Below are 21,522 nucleotides of genomic sequence, written 5' to 3' on the forward strand. Positions count from 1 at the left end.
AAGTAGCTACACCAAGCTATATGTAAATAGTTACTAACAAAAGGTGCCAGTAGATGGCACCCAATAAAATGTAGCACAGTTTCTGGGATCTGTAGGACTAATAAAATATGTTGTTATGCACTGCTAATGTCTCCCTTTGTGTAGCTCTCTACATTAGTTCTAACAGTACTTCTTTACTCTAGAACTATTTCACAGAACAAGATTTCTTCACCTCTTGGTTCAAGCTATATTTGGAATAAACTCCTTTTCAAGAAGTGGGAGTTAAAAGTCAATGTAAAAGTAAATAATAAGATAGGCTTGTCATTCCTTGCAGTTGGAGCCCAGCACTTTGCTACTAGCTTTTAAACTGAAAAGACAGTATTGCATTCTACTCCTGTAGGAAATCTTTTCACACTTGCTAATGTCGCACTTTATTAACAAGACAAGGAAAAAATGTTATTTATTTAGATGAGTGCCACCAGAAAGGAGCTATTGCACAACATAGCCAGTGTTCACTGTGTATACATTTTCCACCTGACGGCTATTTATACAATTTATTCTACTGTAGGAGAGGGCTATAGTTTAGGATCAATTCCTACCTAAAAAGGGCCTGTATCTACTCTCATTAAACCAGAATAAATCAGGAATAAACATCTTTGAAGACAATGGAAATACACTGGTTTTACTTTGGTGAAAGAAAAAAACCCAGACCTAACAGTATTAAATATATGTTATTTTACACCAACGTAATGCCACTGAATTAAATGGAATGACGACAATGCAAAACTGGCATATTTCTGTTTAAATTCAGAGTTACTCCATTACCTTGTTTTAACCTTGGGGTAGAGATTCAGCTCCACTACCTTAAAGAAATGACCAAACTACAAAGATCTAAGTTTTTTCTAAAGTTCAGGTGTATTCATACCTTGGATTTTAAGTCAGGGCCATCTCTAACTTTAATGGGCACCTCTTCCTCATACCATATTTGACAACTGGACATCAGGGCACTCTGAGTATGCTCATGAAATCCAGTGATAAGCATGTACATAGAAAAGGAATTCTCTATGATGAATGCAAGGGTTCATCTTCCCAATTATGATCAAGTTGTATTACCATATCATAGGCCTTAATTGTGGACCAGGACCTCGTTGCACTAAGGACTGTACAAACTGAACAAAAAGATTGCTCCTGCCCCAGACACTTTGCAATATAAACAGATGGACCTAGAATGGGGGAGGGCAGAGAAAAGGATAGTTTGTCAACATGACAGGCTATGGCTTCAGCTCAACATCAGCTTAACAGTTGTCAAGTTGTTCATAGACAACCCAGCAATGCGGGGTTTTAAGTAGGATTTTGAAGGAGGATAATGCTTTCGTTTTGCTGATGTTTTGTGGAGCTCCTCCCAAGCATGAGGGGCAGCATTAGAGGAAGCTAGGGTTGCCACTTATCCAAGATTTTCCCAGGATCATCCCTTTTTTGAGGTAACTGTCCCAGGAAGTCTGTAAGAGTGCTCACTACCTACAGGCAGCTGTCCAGTTTTGTGAGCTGAGGTTCATCCCTTGTGTCCTGTTTTTTTGTACCTCACAGGTGGTAAACCCAGAGAAAGCACATTTTTTTTTTGTTCAGATATTTAACAAATTTCTTAGAGAGGCTGAAATCAGCAGCTGACTGGAAGCAAGAGTCAATTTTGATACTGAATGAGATGCGATAGGCAGAGTCGGGATAGGTTGTAAAGGTCCTTGAAAGGGAAGACAAGTAGCTTACATTTGATGTGACAGAAAATGGGGAAGCCAGTGGATTGATGCAAAGAGTGAGGTGATGTGGTCAAAGGGATTGGATAAGAATGTAATCTCTGTAGTGGCATTCTAAATGAATGAGCAAGGCGGGATTTTATTTGTCAAGACCAAAGAAAAGGATGTTACAATAATCAGGACAGAAGATCAGAGCCTGAACAAGAGTTTTCATTGTGTGGATGGATAGAAAAGGCAATATCTTCGATGTTATGCAGAAAGAATCAGCAAGATTTTGATATAGTCTGGATATGAGGACCTAGACAGAGGACCAAGTAAAAGATAACACTCAAATTATACCCTGGAGTGACAGAGAGCTTACAAGAGGCAACAGATGGATAGAGATATAGACATGGCTGTGTTGTCCACAGTGATAAAGAAAGGAAGTAGTGAGGAGGGGGATATTAAAAGCTCAGTTTTAACCACGTTGAGCTGAACTGACTACTAGATATCCACAAGATGTCAGAGACAGGCTAATTTTGGATGGAAGGAGACAGGGAAATCTGTGAGTCATCAACACAGAGATGGTAGCTGAAATTGTTTATGGATAATTTATAGAGGGAGAAGAGACGGGACTGTGGACAAAGCCCTGTGGAATTCCTACAGAAAGTTGGCATGGGAATGAGGAGGATCTTCCAAAGGACACAATGAAGATGCAGTTAGAGAGGTGGGAGGAGAACCAGGACAGAACTGAGTCTCAGATACCTAGGGAGGACCAGATTTCAAGAAGAGGAGCATAGTCAACGATGTTGAAACCAGCTAACATGTTAAGGAGGAAGAGCAAGATAGAGTGCTGGTTCTGAACTCTGGCTAGGAAAAGGTCACGATAAATTTCTGTGAGACCTGTTTTAGTGGACTACAAACTGGAATGGAGAGGATTTAGGACAGAACTGGAGACAAGGAACTCCAGACAGCATGTTCAATGAATACAGAGATTCAAGAGAGAACAGTTATGATCTCACTTGCCTCTTCATCTAAAGCTCCTATGGTGGGGCTTTTCTTAAGATGAGAGAGACTAAGCATGCTTGTACCATGAGGAAAAGAGACAGAAGAGGGTAAAAGATTTGGAAAAAGAATAGGGGAGTAGGATAAGAGTGGGTGAGAGTTAGATCAGGAGATGAGATAGGGTCACTGGGGCAAGTGGGTGGGTGAGATGAGAAGAACAGACAAGAAACTTCTCCCACTGTGACAGAAGAAGAGAGAGTTGTAGGAAGGGATGGAAATGAACGGGGAGATATTAATAAAAAATTTAGGGCCTGATTCTCATTTGCACATAGGTAATTGTAAATTTATTATCTGACTAAACATACTCAAGGGCAAATGAGGCCAATGTACAAAAGATTTATACCTATTTTACAGGCCCTTTACACGACAGAAAGTTTGGAATTTAGCAGGGATGAAACCAGAGACAATTCAATAGAAAATGCTAAACTTTATAAATAACTTAAAACTACCAGGTAGGATTTTATAGTAGGGATATAATTTTCTATTAAGTCTTATGGGTTCTTCTAAAACATTAAATTTCTCTATAGAATTCTATAGGAGTTTTCTATAAGGGCTACAAACAGCACTACTTAAAGCAATACTTGTGGAGCTGAGTTTGCCAGCAGCACTGAGGCTGAAACATATTTAAATAAGCCACTCATTGAAAATTTTGGATAATGAACAAGTTCAAAGAGTCAATGCCTGCTTGTCAGTAATCTCTGACAAAGGGACAAAGGGATAATTTCATTGACTAAGTTGTTGGCTGTGAGTAGTTCACCCAACAATACTGTTCAGTCTTTAAGGGACAGTCTCAAGGGTTTGGTATTCCACAGCACTCTTGCCAGGCAATTTGTGCCACATTTTGTACCAACAGTTCAGTGAAGAAAGCCCTTGTGGGAAAGTCCAAAGATTAAACCTATAGGATTCTACATAAATTACTCTAAAACCCTCAGGTGAGATTCTAACCCTGACTCCAGACCCTTGATATTGCATATACAAGCCCTGAAAGACCTAGTTCCTGCCAGGGAGGATTCCCCCAGTACAGCCACTATGGACAGTAACCTGAAGGCTGACTCCCAGGAATCTCTCTATGCCAAGCCCTAGCATAGGAGACATCCCAGGGGCAGGGCTAGGGTGTATTGTCTGGAGCGAGTCCATCACATGCAGCACTGCAGAGACTCCTGGAAGCACTGTGGTTCTTAGGATAGCCCATGAAAGTGCCTTATCTTAGACAATACCCCAGGGCTGTCTCAGTTATGGCAGGGCCTCTTTAGTCCTTGAAGCAGCCCAGGATCAGGCAGACAAAAAAGGGTGACTTCAGGCCAAAGCTCTCTCAAAGGATGCAAGCTCTATGCTTCACAGGCAGAATCTCCTCCCTAGGATTTGATAAACCATGATGTCCCTTCTATAGAATAGCCACCAACCCATAGCCAACCCATGGAATTATATCTCTGGTATAGAATCCTATAGGTTGCTCTAAGAACTCAATTAGAAAGGTTACCCTTTTCTGCTTTTCTCCAAAAGTTCTTCATTTGCTGCTTTTTGAGGTTGAGGTAAGGAGCCAGACTACATTTACTGTATCAGAGTAATAGAGACATAATACCTGGCCTGGGAAAAAGTCAAGGAGAGAGAGAAAAAGCAAGGCAACCCCAATCTCTTTTCCAACCAAGCAATATATCTAGAAGGTCCCTACTTCAGAATACACAGAGAAAGTAAGACCCTGATCTTGCAATAAGCTCAGCATCGGTAGATGCCTATAACTTTGTGGAATCAGGGCCGGTGCAAGGATGTTTTGCGCCCTACGCAAAACTTCCACCTTGCACCCTCCCCCCCACATGGCAGCTCCTCAACTCTGCCCTGAGGCACCCCCCTTGTGGCAACTCCCCACCCCCAACCTGAGGCACGCCCCCATACCCCAGCTCCCCCCTGCTCTGCCTCCACCCCAAGCATGCCATCACTGCTTCACTTCTCTCGCCTCCCAATCAGCTTAGGCACCACAAGCCTGGAAGGCGGGAGAAGTGAAGCAGCCACGGCATGCTTGGGGAGGAGACAGAGCAGCGGTGAGCTGGCGCGGGGAGTTCCCCTACGTGCCACCCCCCCCATTATTTGCTGCAGGCGGCCCTCCCTCCCCATGCTTCCCTGCCCCCGCTCCCTCCGCCTAAATGCCAGCAGCAACTGGGGTGGCCAAAGATCTGTCCACTGAGGTTGCTGCCAAAGAAAATGGCACCTCCCAAATCCTAGCGCCCTAGGCAATTGCCTAGGTGGCCTAAATGGTTGCACCGGCCCTGTGTGGAACCCTAATAAATTCAATGGGGCTCCATACAGGTGCAGGGGTTCTGTTTGCATGGTCCTCACTGAAGGGCCTAAGAACTTATGTTGGGTACATTTGAGTTGACATGGATATTTAATATTAGTGGTACCTTTTTATCCTAGATGAGGATTTCTCAGTCTGCTCAGTGAAATTTAGCATTTGGAGTAGAAAAATCTTTGCTAGGTTTAGAAGTTATTTTTTTCTCTGTATCTAGTTTTCTCCAGGGCTGGTTTGACCATATTCTTACTCTGCAAGGAAAGCGACCTCAGCAGGAGAAGGACGGTCCAGTAGGAGGAAGGATGGTCCATGGTCAGGGTACTAGAAACCTAGTTAAATGACGATAATGGTCCTTCCCTATTTCACAGGGGTGTTCAGAGGGAAATATGGTAGAGACTGAGGCATTCTGATATAACAGTGACAGGGACCATTAAGAACCTTAGAAAGAATAGATGGAAGAAGAGACCAGAGGCTGCACTTTTAAAGAGAAGCTTTAATTCTATGGAAAAATAAGTGAATTGTACATTTATAGTTTTTCCATGCTTCTAATTTCTAGCAGCCCCAACATCCTCAACTATGAGTTTAGTCACCTAAGTTCTACTTTAAAAAGCCAGATAAACTACACAGGGATAGAGGGAATAAAAATACAGCTGAAGCCAAAGTTCTATGTTCAGATATGTTTAGATATTGTAGTTTTCTTTAGGACTGAATAAATTCATTAAAGTGCAGTTACCACTATAATGCATGTGGATGTCACTAATTACAATATTAGATTTTAAGTGCAACTTGAGTGTCTCAAGTGGCCTTTAAAATGGTTTAAAACCATAGCCAATTCAAACTTAATTAAAACTATTCCTTTAATTTACTTTATATTTACAATAAAAAGAAACTAATAACCCACTAACTCTATTCCAAGTGTCCCTATTAGATAGAGAGGAAAACGCTTCCACACCCATTTCATTCCACATTAGCTAATCTGGTTAGTTTATTTACGTTGTTGCCAGCCCATGCTTATACATAGTCTTAATTAAGTAAAGAACAAAGAGATGAGTGTGCATATTTCCATTCAGTGCTCAGAGAATTAGGCATACTACTGGTAACTACTGAATTTGCTTGTCCCCAAAGCCCTATGTGTTGCACTGAAAAATCTCTCTCCTTTTGTTTAAAATTTGGATAAGTTCCAAAGAAAGATTTCTGGGATCTCTTGTAGTGATTCTAGGGTTATGTTCCCTGTGCTGTTCTCCAAGAGGCCAGTCCTGCATCACTGCAATTGTAGCAGGATTGGATCAACTGATGTGCAGTGGATTTGTATTGAGCTTATGACTAGTCAGGTTGTGACTATCAAAGGGCGCATGGAAACTGGGCACCTAAGCCCAGAGACTGAGCCTGCAGCCTTATGTGTGAGAAATCTCACTCCTATGTATTTGTATTATGGTAGGAGTTAGAGGCCCCCCCAGAAGTCAGGGCACACTGTATTAGGTACTGTACATACAGAGTGAGAGAGACTCTCTGCCCTAAAAAGCTGGCAGGGTAAGTAGACAAAACAGACAAAGACTGGGAGGGAAAGCAAGAGGCACAGATAAATGAAATTACTTGCCCAAGATCACAAGTCAGGAGCAGACCCATTATTAGAACTCAGATCTGGTTCCCGGTGAAGTCAACTGGAGTTGAGGGATTAAAAAAACCTAATTCTTCAGGATATAAGCCAACCTCTGACAGAGGGTCTAGGAAGACACTTTCTTTATGGACAGTATTGTCCTTAACTTATCACTTCCGGGGTTTTTGCACCTTTCTCTGAAATATCTGGTACTCGATACTATCATAAACAAAGTACTGGACTAGATGGACCACTGGTCTGTTCTAATGTGACATTTGGAATGAAGATTGATTTCAGGGTCAGGCTTTTACCATGTAAGTTCATTATGCATTAGCAAGAAAGCAGAATCTCTTATTCTTTATTATATTATATTCAATTTTCTCCAGGTATTACTATTGATAAATTTTCTGGAATGGACACAATTGCAAGAAGAACCACCGCATGATTTAGTTAGTAGCAAGTAACTGCACAAAATTCCAATAAGCAGATCTGCTTTTCTTAAGGACATTTTTCAGTAACTAAGGTATTGATTTTTCTTAGCACCACTGGCAGTTTTTATATTCACATGTACACTCCACTGTCATCCTTCTACCATTTAAGAAGTTGAGTACACTGAGTTGCAATGGCTGTGACAGAAAGTATTATATGATCACTAAATGTACTCAGAGGCAAAAGAGGACAAGGTACAAAGACTGCTACTCAGGATATTTAAAAGAAAAACCTTGATTAGGTGGGTGGGGTGTATTTACATGCACATAAAAAGATCATAAAAAGGAACTGATTGGGTGTGAGCCAAAAGGATCACTCCGATGTGCTTGGGTCCAAATTCTAAGTTAACTTTGCAACCTGCCTACTTGCTTTCTTCCAACATTGTTTTTTGTCCTCAATAGAGCCCATCTTCTTCCTTTTAGGCTCTATGTAATGATTGCCTTCTTTTGCCAACGATGGCTTACTGGGACACCATCCTGACCCCATAAACGCCATTACTAACAAGGCCAGTAGGGGCACCTCAGAGTGCACATGGTACACGCCTCTCCAATAGAGAAGCTTTACCTTCTGTCCACATGAAAGAGCATTTGCATGGCCCCGGTGAGACGGAGCAAGCAGTGAAACTGCAGATTTCCCCTTCACTTTGTACAATACATAGCAGGATCCTATATTTTTAAATAAATACCACATAATTCCCAAGGCATGCAATGTAATTCACAACACTGCTGTAGGCATCTTAATGGTTTTGTTGCCTATTTTATTTTAATTGGACAACCTTCATCTTACACCAAGATGATTTTTTCACTTAAACATGCAACTTATGTCACAGCAAAGCAACCTGCTTCAAACACATCTGTTAGAGTATCCCCCTCCCCCAGGAAGATCTACTATCTAAAAGTTTGTTCTAAGTTGACAAAAGTTTCAAATGCAGGGCTGATCTTAAACATTAATAATTTTTCAGTTATACAGCATAGCGATGAAGGGTTCCGACCTGCAAACCTTTACTCTCACCCAAAGTCATAACCTTAGCTCATGTTAAGTAGTGCAAAGGCAATTTAAAGCTACTGTAACAAGGCAGCTGGAATTGCCCTGCCATAAGACAACCTTTGTTAGCACATACATCAACTCTACACCACACTCCTAAGGATTACTCCTCACAAACATCTATCTTCTTCTCTCTTATGCAGTTTTACGTTACACCATGCTAAGTGTCAGAGGGGGGTCCCAAAGGCATCTGCACGGACTTCAGAAGTCTCATAGGGAGTCATGAATGAAGATCCACTTTATAATAGCCCTCAAGTAACGGGAATCCTTGACTAGATACAATAGTATAAAATATACTATTCCTTTCTGGGAATTCTATATGGCCCTGTACAGTGATATATATATGGGAGGACCCCGGCACAGTGCACTGCTGTATTAAAATCAGCTCAGTTTTTTAATGTAATGAACTGGAACTTCCAAAATGGATCATGTTCTCTATGTTTGTAAAACTGAAGTCCTTGCAGCTGTAACAGGAATCTCTAGGATACTCCTTGTGTACTCATTTCAATAAAAGGTATTTTTTTAAAGTCTCCCATTCAGCCCAGCATGACTGAGCTAAAATTCATTATGTCAAGCAACGCCAGACAAAAAATAAACTAAAGCTTTAAAGCAGTGCCTTCTACTCTCTGCTATCCGCATTGTGCCTTTGTTGATCAGATCTAATCTTCTTTCTCTATTTCATTCACCAACTTGAAAAAGCTATGGGTAGGGGGTGAAGAGGAAGAAAGAGCTTTATGTGGAGAAAAGGGGAAACAAAACCCAAGTCTCCCTGCACATACTTAGTAGTCTGTATTTTTAAAGAAGGGTGGGGGTGGGGCGGGGGGCTATCACAAGAAGTTATCCCAGCAAATGTCTTATATTGGGAAGCGCTGAGTGTCCTAAATAAACATTGAATTCGACAGGCATTGAGGGAACTCATCTCCTCACAGGATGGACCTTAGATGGCATTCTATAGTTTTATTTCTGCAATATGAATTTGTTAAACTAATCTTGCTGCAATGAGATGTATTTGTACTTTCCTTTTATTAAGTGAACAGTAGGGGCTATATATACACATCATACAAATTTTGCATATGTTCTATGTAACAGTGTGCTGCTAAATAGCATTTTACATAACAAAATTAGATACTTATTGGAGAATCAAAGACCTGCATCCTGAAACCCTCTTTTAGGCAAAATTTGAATGGAGTTAAGTAGCAGTCTTGCTCGTATTTATGGGATTTCAGGCAATCATTCTCTTAATAATTAAAATGATTTCTGCTGTAGGTATCTGACTCTATTGTTTGATCATATTTATCTTCTCTTCTTACAAATGGCGATAATAGTTTATCAACTTGCTATTGAACTTTATACTGTTATTTTCCTATAACAGCTGCTATGAGTAAGGATACTGGCAAGTGTTTTAAATTTGCATTCATATGTAACTACAGTGGATGAGGTGAGGAGACAATTCCAAAATGAAGAATTTTAAATTGTAAGAAGGGAGCCTATTGCCAATAATCAAAATAATTATTCTTTGCATAATAAACACTGTAGCACAGCTGGCTGCAAAGAGATAACATCAATGGAAGCAAAAACATAAAACCCAGCCGTTTTTCCTACATTACCTTTCACAATAAATTTTGCACTATGGGAAGATTTCTAGGGCGCTTTATTGAAACTTGAAACAGATTCCAAGAAGCAGAAAAATCCACCCACAAGGATACATTAATGTACAGGCCTATGAGGTCAGAGCTAGCAACAGTATTCATAAAGATGCCATTTTGAAGAGAGCTATGCATACAAGCAGGACTGTAGGGAAGGGGAGTGTCACATTTCAAGACAGCTGCACCTGTATTCCCCCTCCATAATCCACTAGGGTTATACTCTAGGCTCCAGCCCTCTCTTGGGCAGAGACCCGTGTCTCTTTCCCCCTGACCTGGGTTTTTCCAGCCAGTACAGTTCCCTATCTACACTGTGGTATTCCCAGCAAGCCAAACTGGCTAACCAGGCATGTTGCTTACTTTCAGAAGGATATGAACAATGTCATAGCCAGCAGTTGTAAGTTATCACAGAGCTCTATATAAGCAAGTACATTTATTCTTAAGGTGAAAGTATTGCATAGAAAACACACTAAAACAACAGGAGTTCCTATATGTATGCTTGAAGCTTATGAGAGGTTACCCATCAGTCTTATGGGGCGTCAGTAGGCCAAAGTCCTTCCAACTCTTTCCAGAAAGGATTGTGCTCTTCCCCACACCCCCAACAGAATGTCCAATCCATTTGCTGGATCAGAAACAAGGCCCTGAGTCAGTTTAAACTCAGACTATTCATCCAAAAGCCCTTTCTTTATTTGTGGGTCATTGGATAATCCAGTGTGAATTAACATACGTGAGTCTTTCGAGGTGGGGGTACCTCTCTGGAGGTGTTACAACCTGAGCAAATAGGCCTACTCACCACCTACTGTTCTTAGTTCCTCGAGGGCTGTGATCACCTTCCTGTACAGAATTACATACAATCCCTGGCCCACAATGAGACATAAGCTTAATAGAATAAGATTTACAAAGATATTGCAGGACATTGCTTTATCTGTCACAGGGAGCAGCATCAGTTACAGGAACCATTTGGGCAGAGGGACCTTTAAGAGCAACTAGTAGACTAACAGAGGGCAGCAAGAGAGAGTAGCAGGCTAGAAAATCTGGGAGAAGGAGAGTCAGAAGAGAAGAGGTGGTGCCATGAAGGAGGGGGACTGTATCCCTCTAAGCGCTGAGCTATTCCCAGTGCATCACAATAGTGGAACATCAGCACCAAAATATTGTTAATATTGTTGGGGCAGGTGACTGGATAAAATGTTAGGGGCCACTGTTGCTCATGTAGGTTGATCCTACCTTGTCCACACCTTCCTCTTTGAAATGGAAGGAAGAATGGTCTTGCAGATAAGACACTAGGCTGGAGGTGGGAGATCTAGATTCTGTTGCATTTTTCCTATGCGATCTTGAGCAAATGGCTTACTTTCTATGGGGAAGTTTGAAAAAAAAGCCTAAAGGCATTAAGGACCACAAGTCTCATTTTCAAAATGAAATAAGCACCTACAGGTGATGTTTTCAAGAGGCCTAAGCAAATTAGATGCCTAATTCCCACTGACATTCAGTGATACTAGGTTCTTAAGTGCCAGAGTCACTTTTGAAAATGAGACTCCAGTTTCTGAGACAAATAAGCACCTTTGAGAAATTTTCCATGTTTCAGTTCCCCATCTCATAATACCCCCCCACACCTCATGGGGTGTTGCAAGGGTAAATTTAATAGTGAACGTGAGAGACGCTTTTCAAAGGTGCCTATTAAATAGATAAATTACAGTGTAACTCAAATGAGATGACATCAGCTCAAAAGAAGCCAGAATGCAGCTGTGGGAGGAGACAACAGTGACCTGGTCTGAGAAAACATTAGTAACATAGTCAAAGTGGAAAGGAAAGCTGGGATGGATTGATAGTTGGATCAGTATCTTCAGCAACACTGCTCAACGTTTGGCACTTGAAGCTGCTGTACTCCACATCGTGGATTGTGTGATATTGACAATGCATCAAAAAATCCATTTGAAGTCGGACAAGGAATCCCATGAGTCATGATCAACAATGCAACATGAGTGGTGTTTGGAAAACATACATCCTCATTTACATTTCATGTGCCAATGGCTATTATTTGTTTGTTTTAGATAGAAAAGCCCATGGAACATTTCCATCACATGAAAGATGACAAATAATTTTGCTTAAACTATAGTACCCCATTGTAGCATTTGGTTCCTCTCCAAAGATGTCAGAGTTCTACGTTATTTAGTAACTTGTTTACCAGTACAGCACTCAGTTTTGAGAGCACCAAGTAAATGCAGGTCTATCAAAGGAAAGCTATTCTCACACCACTTCCAGGGAAATAGAAACAGATTTACCTATCTCTCTGCTGGGGGCTGGGTTTCAGCTTACTAGCTGCAGAGGGATTGAACTGAATCATGTATTTTGCTAGTAAACCATCAGGAAGCCAGAGTAGGTGACCAAAGCATTTAAGGGTTCACTAAGTTACAATGGCAGGAAGGAATTTGACTAGGGAATTGCATTGCTCAATTACAAAACAACTCAATAACTAAATCTAGTGTAAATTCCCATTGCTTCTGAGAAGTTTTGCACTGACCACATATCACCATTGAAATATCTGGTTTAGCTGCTGGATTTCTTGTTTTGATTTGCAGAATGACCCAACCATATAGTCCATGCATCCATATGGTGAGGGGGAGAGAAATGTTAAAACAATATATACAATTCATTAGCCAACAGCAAAATTAAGAGATTCTTGCAACATCAAACATGGTGTCTATAATTCCCTCCTAAGGCTGAGAAACAGACAGACTTAACACCTTGGTTGAAGGTCATGCTTTGGGTTCTGGCAGACAACTAAGGAACATGAATGCAAGAACAAAGGGACTTCTACCAAGAACTGTCCTCACTCTTTTCTCCCAACTATTCCAGTGTAAGGGGCTGTTAGCAAAAGAACACCTCAGCTACTCTCAAGTAGCAGCACTGAGGGAGACAGGTAGTGTCTTTGGTAGACAAGTTTGGTTTTCAAAACACATCAGTGATGCAAGGAAGAAGATACACAGTTGCACTTGGTCTTCCAGGAAACCAGGAAATTTGACTTTGCTACATAGAGCAAGTCATCAGATTATGACGATATAGGTGGATTAATTTTCTTTTTTTTTTTAACTTAGAGAAATGATTATAGAACAGCTCATTCACCACTCTTCCAGTGATATTTTCAGGAACTCTCATACATGGCCCTTAACAGTCTCTTTAAAAGCAACTAAGACCTTTAGGAAAACTGATGGCAAATTGAGTCCTTAAGTACTTTATGTATGAGCATCTTTAAGGTTAATCATTAGTGCTGAGAAAACCTCATGAAATTCAGTTCAGTAAGTATTTGAAAGTTCAGATATTTGTTCTGATTCTTTCAGGATTTCCGAATCACAAATATTGTTTTTCTTATGTTACTTTGGTATTTCTACTTCTTGTAAGGGACGTAAATATTGTTTAAAAAGTTAACTGTTAAAACAATTAAAATAATATCATTTAATAGGTTAAACCAGGGTTTCTCAAACTTCATTGCACCTCGACCCCTTTCTGACAACAAAAAGTTACTACATGAGCCCAGGACGGGGGATCAAAGCCTAAGCATGCCAAACCCTGCCGCCCCAAGCGGGGGGACCAAAGCTGAAGTCAAAGGGCTTCAGCCCCAGGCAGCAGGCTTGTAACCTGAGTCCTGCCATCCAGGGCTGAAGCACTCTGGTTTTGACCCCGGGCAGTGCAGCCTGGGCTTCAGTCCTGGGCCCCAACAAGTCTAAGCCAGCCCTGATGACCTGATTATAATGGATCACGACTCACTTTGGGATCCCAAGCCACAGTTTGAGAACCACTAAGTTAACCCATTAAAGGGAGAGGGGCTGGGGCTGCTCCGGCTGGCGTGGAGCTGGGGTTGCTCTGGCCAGCCCAGGGCCGGCGTCTGTGGATGTGGGTTAACTGGTAAGACTAATGCTTACTGTTTAGCTGCTTTAAATTTTATAGCCCTACTTCTTGTCCTACCCAAACTAGGAAGCAATATTGGACTACTACATTGCATTTTAATTGAGAATGCCCTGGAAGACCCAGAAACTTCATACCACGGAAACAAGCCACTCACTTGTTCAGCAAAGTCAGCATATGTAAATATACCTCTGTCCCAAACTCTGCAGAGGCTTCCTATTCACATCTAGTTGTATTCCCAGATGATCATCCCACATTCCTCCAATCCTTTATTTCCCATGGTTACAATTACAGCCAGCTGGAACTCTCTATTCTCAGATTTGAATTCCCTAGGGCGGGAAGGACTCTAGCCCCAGTCTCCATCTCTCACTATCACCCGTGACCTGCCAAATCTCAAGATTAGTCACTTTAAGGAGATTGTGCGAGGCATTTTTTTTAATGAGATTTTTAAAATTTAGCCAGGGTTTAGAGGTAGGAGTAGAGAGAGAAGGCAGTGAGCCATCTAATTTTTTGGCCACTTTTGTATCTGTGCGGCAATACACTGTGTGTATATATAACAACTGAGAGATTCTACACTAAGCAACTGTTATCCTGAAGATCTCAAAAGCATCACACAAATATGCAAATTTTTCAGATGTTCACTGAACTGAAACCACTTTGAGTGGAACACAACAGTGGTTTAACACTACATCATAGTTTAAGGAAATAATGTTAGACTAGATCCTCATCTGGTGTAAATTGGCATCTCTCAACTGGCTTCAGCTGAGAATCACTCCCATCTTATATAACAGATACTACAGAGGGCTTGTGGTTGTCACTACCCAAGTTGGAATTTGGCCAGGAACTAAAGCCCCTACTGTTATGAGGAGTGCTGTAGGCTTTTTTAATTAGCTTGAGTGGATAGGACTTTTCCTTTATCTTATACAAGAGAAATACAAAGTCATTTTAAATTATTGATTTAGAAAACATTTACCAAAGCATTTTTAGCCTCAGAAAGCATCTGAAGTGCAAGATGCCAGCCTACCTCAGAAAGGATGCAATTATCCACGTGAACAGAAGTTTTAAACTGTAACTCCACGCTCATGATGTTCCTTCAGCACTTATTTTCTGAATAGCTGTGTGCAAAAAACCAAACCTTTCATGTTAACGGCCAATAACAAACGCTAATCTTAATCCCAGCCACTGATCCTTGCTCAAAATTCCTGCTGATTATGAGGGACCCCTTCTGTGCCAGGCAGGATTGGGAAACATCAACAAGTTGTGTTGCAGAACACCTCATTCGGTACCCTCCTCCTGAACCATAAGTAAGGCTACAATTTTATCACGGAGGTTGCAGAAGTCATGGAATCTGTGACTTCCAGAGATCCCTGTGACTTCAGCCCATAGTGGCTGAGAGCTGTAGGGTCCCTCCGCAACCCGCAGCTCCCAGTTGCCTAGGGCCCCTGGGAATTCCCAGCCACCACAGGCAGCAGGGGGACCCCCAGGAACTCTGAGCTGCTGCAGGCAGTGGGGACTCCCAGAGCTCCAAGCGAGGCTCTGCAGCTGCCCAGCCTCTGCAGGCAATGTGAGAACCCCTCAGCTGAGCTCCCTATTTTGCAATGCATATTTTTAGTAAAAGTCACAGACAGGTCACAGGCTTCTGTGAATTTTTCCTTTATTGCCTGTCCCTGACTTTTACTAAAAATGCTTGTGACTAAATCTTAACCATAAGCCATCCTACTCAAATTCTCTGCAGACCACACAAAGCAACTCGCTTTTATAATGGAGTCTCCCTGAAACAAGTCTACTCTTAAGTTTGATTTGCTTATTTCTCACTAACTTTTCACCCCTCTGAAAGAGTTTGTGGGGCAAAGGGTTGGGTGTTTCCTTACACCTGGGACTGCAGCAAAAAAACCTGCCAGCGTGGATCCATATATCAGGCTGCTGGAAAAGTGCCAGGCTGACAGAGATTGTATTTAAAGTGAGAGGTAGGAATGGGCTAACTATTCAGTGTTTGCTCTAACAGGAGAAAAGTCAGCAGAATAACAAATTTTAATTTTGATAAAGCTCTGCACAAGCTTATAGCAATTATCAAATGAAGTGTCTATACAGTTTCTGCCTCACAACAGAGCCAAGGTTATTGTCAATTTGCTCTTGTTATAAGAAGTGATTTTCATGTACTTATATCTGCTCTCAGAGCAAGGGAAATGGTTCATAAAGTTTCTATTAGCATACAAAAGCAGCAACATCTGCTGAGAGTCTTAAGAAGCTGATTGCCTTCACTTAATCAGCAGCACAGATTACACTAGTTGGTCACTTCTGTCCTCAACAGAACTCTAGGTATGGAAGCATTAAGGAGTTATTTTTATGGAAATTTCAAAGGATGATCTGGCCAAACAACTGCTTCCTACAGGTAAATTAATTAGATATAAAAGTGTTCCACCCTTTCTAATTAGCAATGGGTACGTGATTCCTGTACCCTGATTCTTCCCTGACTAGATCTGTAAAGAGTATGATAGCAGAATCTGTTAATACTGTAGTACATTGCCTGAACAAAATTATTTGGCATTTACCAAGTTAAACATTTGTTTTGATAGCTAGCAGCTTCTTAAGCATAGTATCATTTCCATAGGATACAGCTTTAGCACCATCTAGAGGATTTGAGAGAGAAACTCAAATTTACCTGCAGTTAATTTCTTGAGGATAAAAAATTAAACCCAAATAGCCAGTGGCGTCAACTTTAGAAGTTGTGATAAGTTATCTTTGTGCCACTCAAAATTTCGAAAGGCCTTTCATTCTACTTTCTATGGAATTGTATTAAGTTATGGATCTGTTCATATAATTTTTTTTATTAAAAAAAATCTCACTATAGCTTACAATTTTTGGAATTATCAAAATAAGATTACAGCAGATGGATGGTGGAAGAATATTTATTGTCAGCAAGTGGGTTTGGGGAAACAGTCTGCATCTGTGCCCTGACAAATAGTATTGTTCATACCCTGCAGGATTACTGGCTTTACTCAGGCTTCCTGAATTACACCCTTTAAGAGTCATTTCCAATACAGAGAACACGACCAAAATTTCAATGGGAAGGTACTAACTTTAGCTGACTAATAAAGAACTATGTTTTGTCATTGTTATTTCACCAACAGACATTGCTGGTTATCCGTGGTTGCAAGCCAACAAGAAATGACCTGGTCCAGCAGGTTGCTTTGTTGTGTGTGTTCCATGTCTTTTCCATCCATCCCTTTGGCCCCTTAGGGTTTGACTGCTCAGACCACATGAAGATTTCCTTTGCTCTAGGACTGCAGGTTCTACAGTTTAACTCCATAAACCAAGTTATTAAATATGCCACAAAGCTCACAGCCATTTGCATGCCCAGTAATTAAAGTGTATTTTCCCCTGTTAGTTCTTATTTTCTCTTCGCTTTGATGAACTGTGTGTTCATGTTCCAGACTTCTGATCTTTGGTTCCGTGATATGGTGCACGTCCAGTAAGTAGGATCTGTAATACTACAACAAGGTACTATGCTGAGCTGCATGGAAATCCCAGCTCAGCATCCCGTTGAACAGGGACTAAGGGGGAAATAATTTCTGACGGGCTTGCAGGCTACAGCCCAGTCCATGAGCAAGGCCAGAAATACTACAGGGTGGAAGTTCAGCCCTGCAATGCTGCAGAGCTAGCTGAAGGAATCAAAAGGAGGCAAAACTCCTTCCTCCTTTATTCACATGTGCCAGCCCACCATCTAACAAGGGCCCTTGTGGCTTATGGGGTTTTGTTCAATCTCCGTAGGGAGTTTTGGTCCACCAGGAATGAGAATTATTCATCTGTTAATTAACTATTTAATCAGTATTCTCCACATCTTTCTCCTAGCACTGAAGGAGGTATATAAAAAATGAAAGTCACTAGCTTAATATTAGTCTTGTAGCACTGGAGTCTTTACTACTGCGCATACCCTTATTTAAGCTGATGTTTGCTACCATGTAATTCATTTTACTATGCCACACATGCACTGTCTTCACATATTATGCCCAAAAAGAAAACTGTTCATATGACTATCATTAAAACGAAGAGAATTTCACCAAACTTGGGGAGAGATTCTCCCCCCTCCCCTTTGATCCTAAAGTAGGCACAGGGCACATGCCTGGTTTCTACATTATATTCCCAGGCATTCGGCACATCCCATGACACACAAAACTATTAATTTGCTTTTATGCTCTCTTCCACTTCAAGCAATTCACTCCCACTTCATGCTTTCAATATCATTTTACATAACCCATCTGGGTATGTCATACTTAGCTAACCCACTCCGTCACAAGTGCACATCCTTCTCAGATGTTCAAGGACAATGGTGGTCAGAAATATAAAACCATTCTTCCTATCTTTCATGAACACACAGCTTGATGGTTCTCCATAGGAGTGTTTGTCCTTTTTGGGGGGGGCGGGGAAGGGGATTATCTGTTGCTATTTTGGACCACCAGAGTTCAAGTGTCATGACCTTGCTTTCACTTGGTAAAAATGAACACTGTTCTAGAATGCACAATACCAAACAATATGAAACCTGAGCACTTTTGTATTCAACACATATAAAAACCTCCCATCACATTCTACCCTCTTTATGCTCTCAGCCATGCTAACAATTCCCCTCCCCAGTGATTTAAATAAAAATAAAGCAATATCTAGATTTTTAACACCTGATTCACTTGTGTATTATTCCAGTTTAATGATTGTTTAGGGTGGGCAATACTGAAAGTTACTCATATGGTATGACAGAGTGACTTAGCCAGCATACCCCTCATGGCTAGGCACAGAATTGTAGGGTCTTTCTCTCTCCTGCCCTTTCCACACTCAGCCCTCCAACTGATCACGTTCAAACTCATCCCTTCTAGGGTAAAAAAGGGTGCAACGCAACAACAGTCCTGCAACCTCACACCAGGTCTTCAGACTTGCTAAGGGCTTAATAGTCCTTCCACCCATTTGTCTGTGAGCCTGTGGAGGAATTCCATGTGCCCTGCGGTTTAGTCCAAGGAACCTGTAGCAAGTAGTTAAGAGCTACGGCCTCAACCCCCTTGCTTCCTCCCTCAGCCTGTTTCTGGGCCATTCCCAGTCTCAGAAGCAAACAAAGGGAAACAAAACAAAAAAAACCTACAGTCCCAAACATTTCCTGGAGGGAAAGAGGGAGTATGCAAAATGTCTGAAAAAGGAAACCAAATTAACAAAAGTAAAAGGCTAGTAACGGACCTTCTGTCTCTCAATCAGCCTCCTACCATCTAGACTACTGCTCAGGTTTGACAGAAGTCCTAAGGTAGCCATTCAGGTGTAGCTCATCTTCTACTCAAAAAACTCCTCCTAGCTGCAATCACTCTTTGTCCTTAGCCACACTCTTCCTGTGGGAACTAAGAATGAGAGATTTATACTCCTTCCCACAGGGGGAGGGGAGAGGGGCTGTTCCCTTTTAAGGTTCCTCCTCCAAGCCTGACATGCTGTGCAGGTGCAGGGCTGCCTTAACTTTTCCTTGTTCTTTAACCCTTTTCTGCATGGTGTGGAGTTTGTATGCCCCATTGCACATGGGCAAGCATTTGGGGTCCTAGTCTGTGGACAGTTCCTGATTTTCAGGTGTAACTACAGTACTGTGGAATGGTACATATATCACTGAGTAGCAGGGGAATATAAACATTTTTAAAAGCTGATTTCAGTATGATATAAAAAGTAATCAGGAAGCTAGTTCTTTTGTTTTTATTTGTCTAGATTAAAAACCTAAAATTTAGGGCTTGAACTACATAGTGACACAGAAAATGTTACCTCTAAAAGGGTGTGTAGTTTGAACTGTAATGCTGGGCATAAATTATGCTTCTGCAATTAAATCTGCTTCTCACTTACTATCACATTAATTCCATTTGTAGGATTCCCTACAAAGATATATTTGATAACTTTAAAAAGAGCCTATACCCATGCAGGGAGGGATTCAAGGGCCATTTAAGATGGAGTAGCAGCTAAACTGGAGGGTTCCTTATTCTCACCTCCATAGATCTCTGCAACTGAATCCCAGTTATTTGGGATGGGCACTGGGCAAAGAATTTCCTATGAAAGTCCATTAGTATCTTACACTTACAGGATGTGATCCTTCAACCCCCATTGACTGCAATGGGACTGTGTGAGTAAGGATCACTCCTGAAAATAAGGTTTTGCAGCATTAGACCCATGAAATATAATACATGCCTTTTAATTCAAAAACATCAACAGAACTGTGCTAATAAAAAGTTGCCAGCCAGATGTTCCAGTTAGATTCAATAATCATGCACCAGTGCTTCCAATTGTTTAAAAATGGGGAAATCTTTGAAGGGATATTTCAATTCCAAGGATTCAGAACATTGTACTTTCTATTATGTGAAAACTGTTTGGGTGCATCTTTTCAGATTTCATAGTTGGCAGGTCTGAATTAAACATTTTGCAGAAAAATTAATTCCTTTCTGTTTACACATAAAATGCACATCATACCATTGGACATAACTCCAGTCACTCATATGAACCCATTCCTGTGCATATTCAGAAATCAATTACACCAGTGTAAATCCACAGAAACGCCATCAATTTGATTATCCTGATTTACACTGGTGTAAGAGACCAAAATATGGCCCATGGCTGGAAAAATTAAAAGTATAACTTCAATATGTGGGACTGTCCTATCTAATACAACAGCATTATACACAGGTGTTATTTTAATTCACTCATTAATAAGTTTCTAAATGAAGTAGACTTAAATAAAGGACCTACCAATTGCAGAATAGCAACAAACTGGTTTTTTGGTGGGTTGTTTTTTTTATTTGGTTTGCTTGTTCTGGTTTCGCTTGGTTGGTTTTCCAGAAGGTTTTATTGTTCTGTACTGGGTTTTTGGTGGTAGTACTTGTTGGGTTTGTTTGGGAAGATGCTGGTGGTGGTTTTCATTTGGGTTGATTGGTTGGGGTTTTCAAGGAGGGGATGGTGGTGGTGACTTTTGCCTGAGTTGGTTGGGTGCATTTGTTTTGTCAGATGGCTGGGTTTGCTTGTTTCATTCAGTAGTGGGGTTTGGTGGGGGTGGTTCTTGTTGGGATTGGTTGGGTGTGTTAGTTTCATTGGGTGGTGGGGGATGGGGGTGGGGATTTTTGTCTGGGTTTGGTGGGTGCGTTAGGTTCGCTTGGTGGTGGGGTTTGGTGGGGGATGGTGGTTTTTTGTCAGGGTTGGTTGGGTTTGGTGGGGGATGGTGGTGGTGGGGTTTGTCTGGGTTGGTGGGTGTGCTAGTTTCATTGGGTGGTAGGGTTTGGTGGTGGTTTTTGACGGGGTTGGTTGGGTGTGTTAGTTTCATTGGGGATGGTGATGGGTTTTGTGAGGTTTGGTGGGGGATGGTGGTGGTGGGTTTTGTCAGGGTTGGTTGGGGGTGTTAGTTTCGTTGGGTGGTGGGGTTTGGTGGGTGCATTAGTTTCATTGGTGGGGGGGTTGTCTGGGTTGGGTGTGTTAGTTTCATTGGGTGGGGGGGTTGTGTGGGTTGGTTGGGTGCGTTAGTTTCATGGGGGGGTTGTGTGGGTTGGTTGGGTGTGTTAGTTTCATTGGGTGGGGGGGTTGTGCGGTTTGGTTGGGTGTGTTAGTTTCATGGGGGGGTTGTGTGGGTTGATTCGGTGTGTTAGTTTCATTGGGTGGTGGTCAGTTGTCTCGGTTGGGTGTGTTAGTTTCATGGGGGGGTTGTGTGGGTTGGTTGGGTGTGTTAGTTTCATTGGGTGGGGGGGTTGTGCGGTTTGGTTGGGTGTGTTAGTTTCATGGGGGGGTTGTGTGGGT

At 41.5% G+C, this 21,522-nt stretch overlaps 1 long non-coding RNA gene across 1 annotated transcript in view; it reads right to left on the bottom strand.

Moving 5' to 3' along the window:
- LOC142047945 (uncharacterized) overlaps window positions 1-20,781 on the bottom strand; it is a 202,092-nt gene extending 181,311 nt beyond the window's left edge. The window contains exon 1 of the long non-coding RNA XR_012657274.1: window positions 20,488-20,781. This is a non-coding gene — a long non-coding RNA (uncharacterized LOC142047945). The remainder of the gene's footprint in view (window positions 1-20,487) is intronic.
- Window positions 20,782-21,522: the final 741 nt, after the last annotated feature.

This window comes from Chelonoidis abingdonii, chromosome 19 (assembly GCF_003597395.2).
Source record: "Chelonoidis abingdonii isolate Lonesome George chromosome 19, CheloAbing_2.0, whole genome shotgun sequence".
Classification (NCBI taxonomy): domain Eukaryota; kingdom Metazoa; phylum Chordata; order Testudines; family Testudinidae; genus Chelonoidis; species Chelonoidis abingdonii.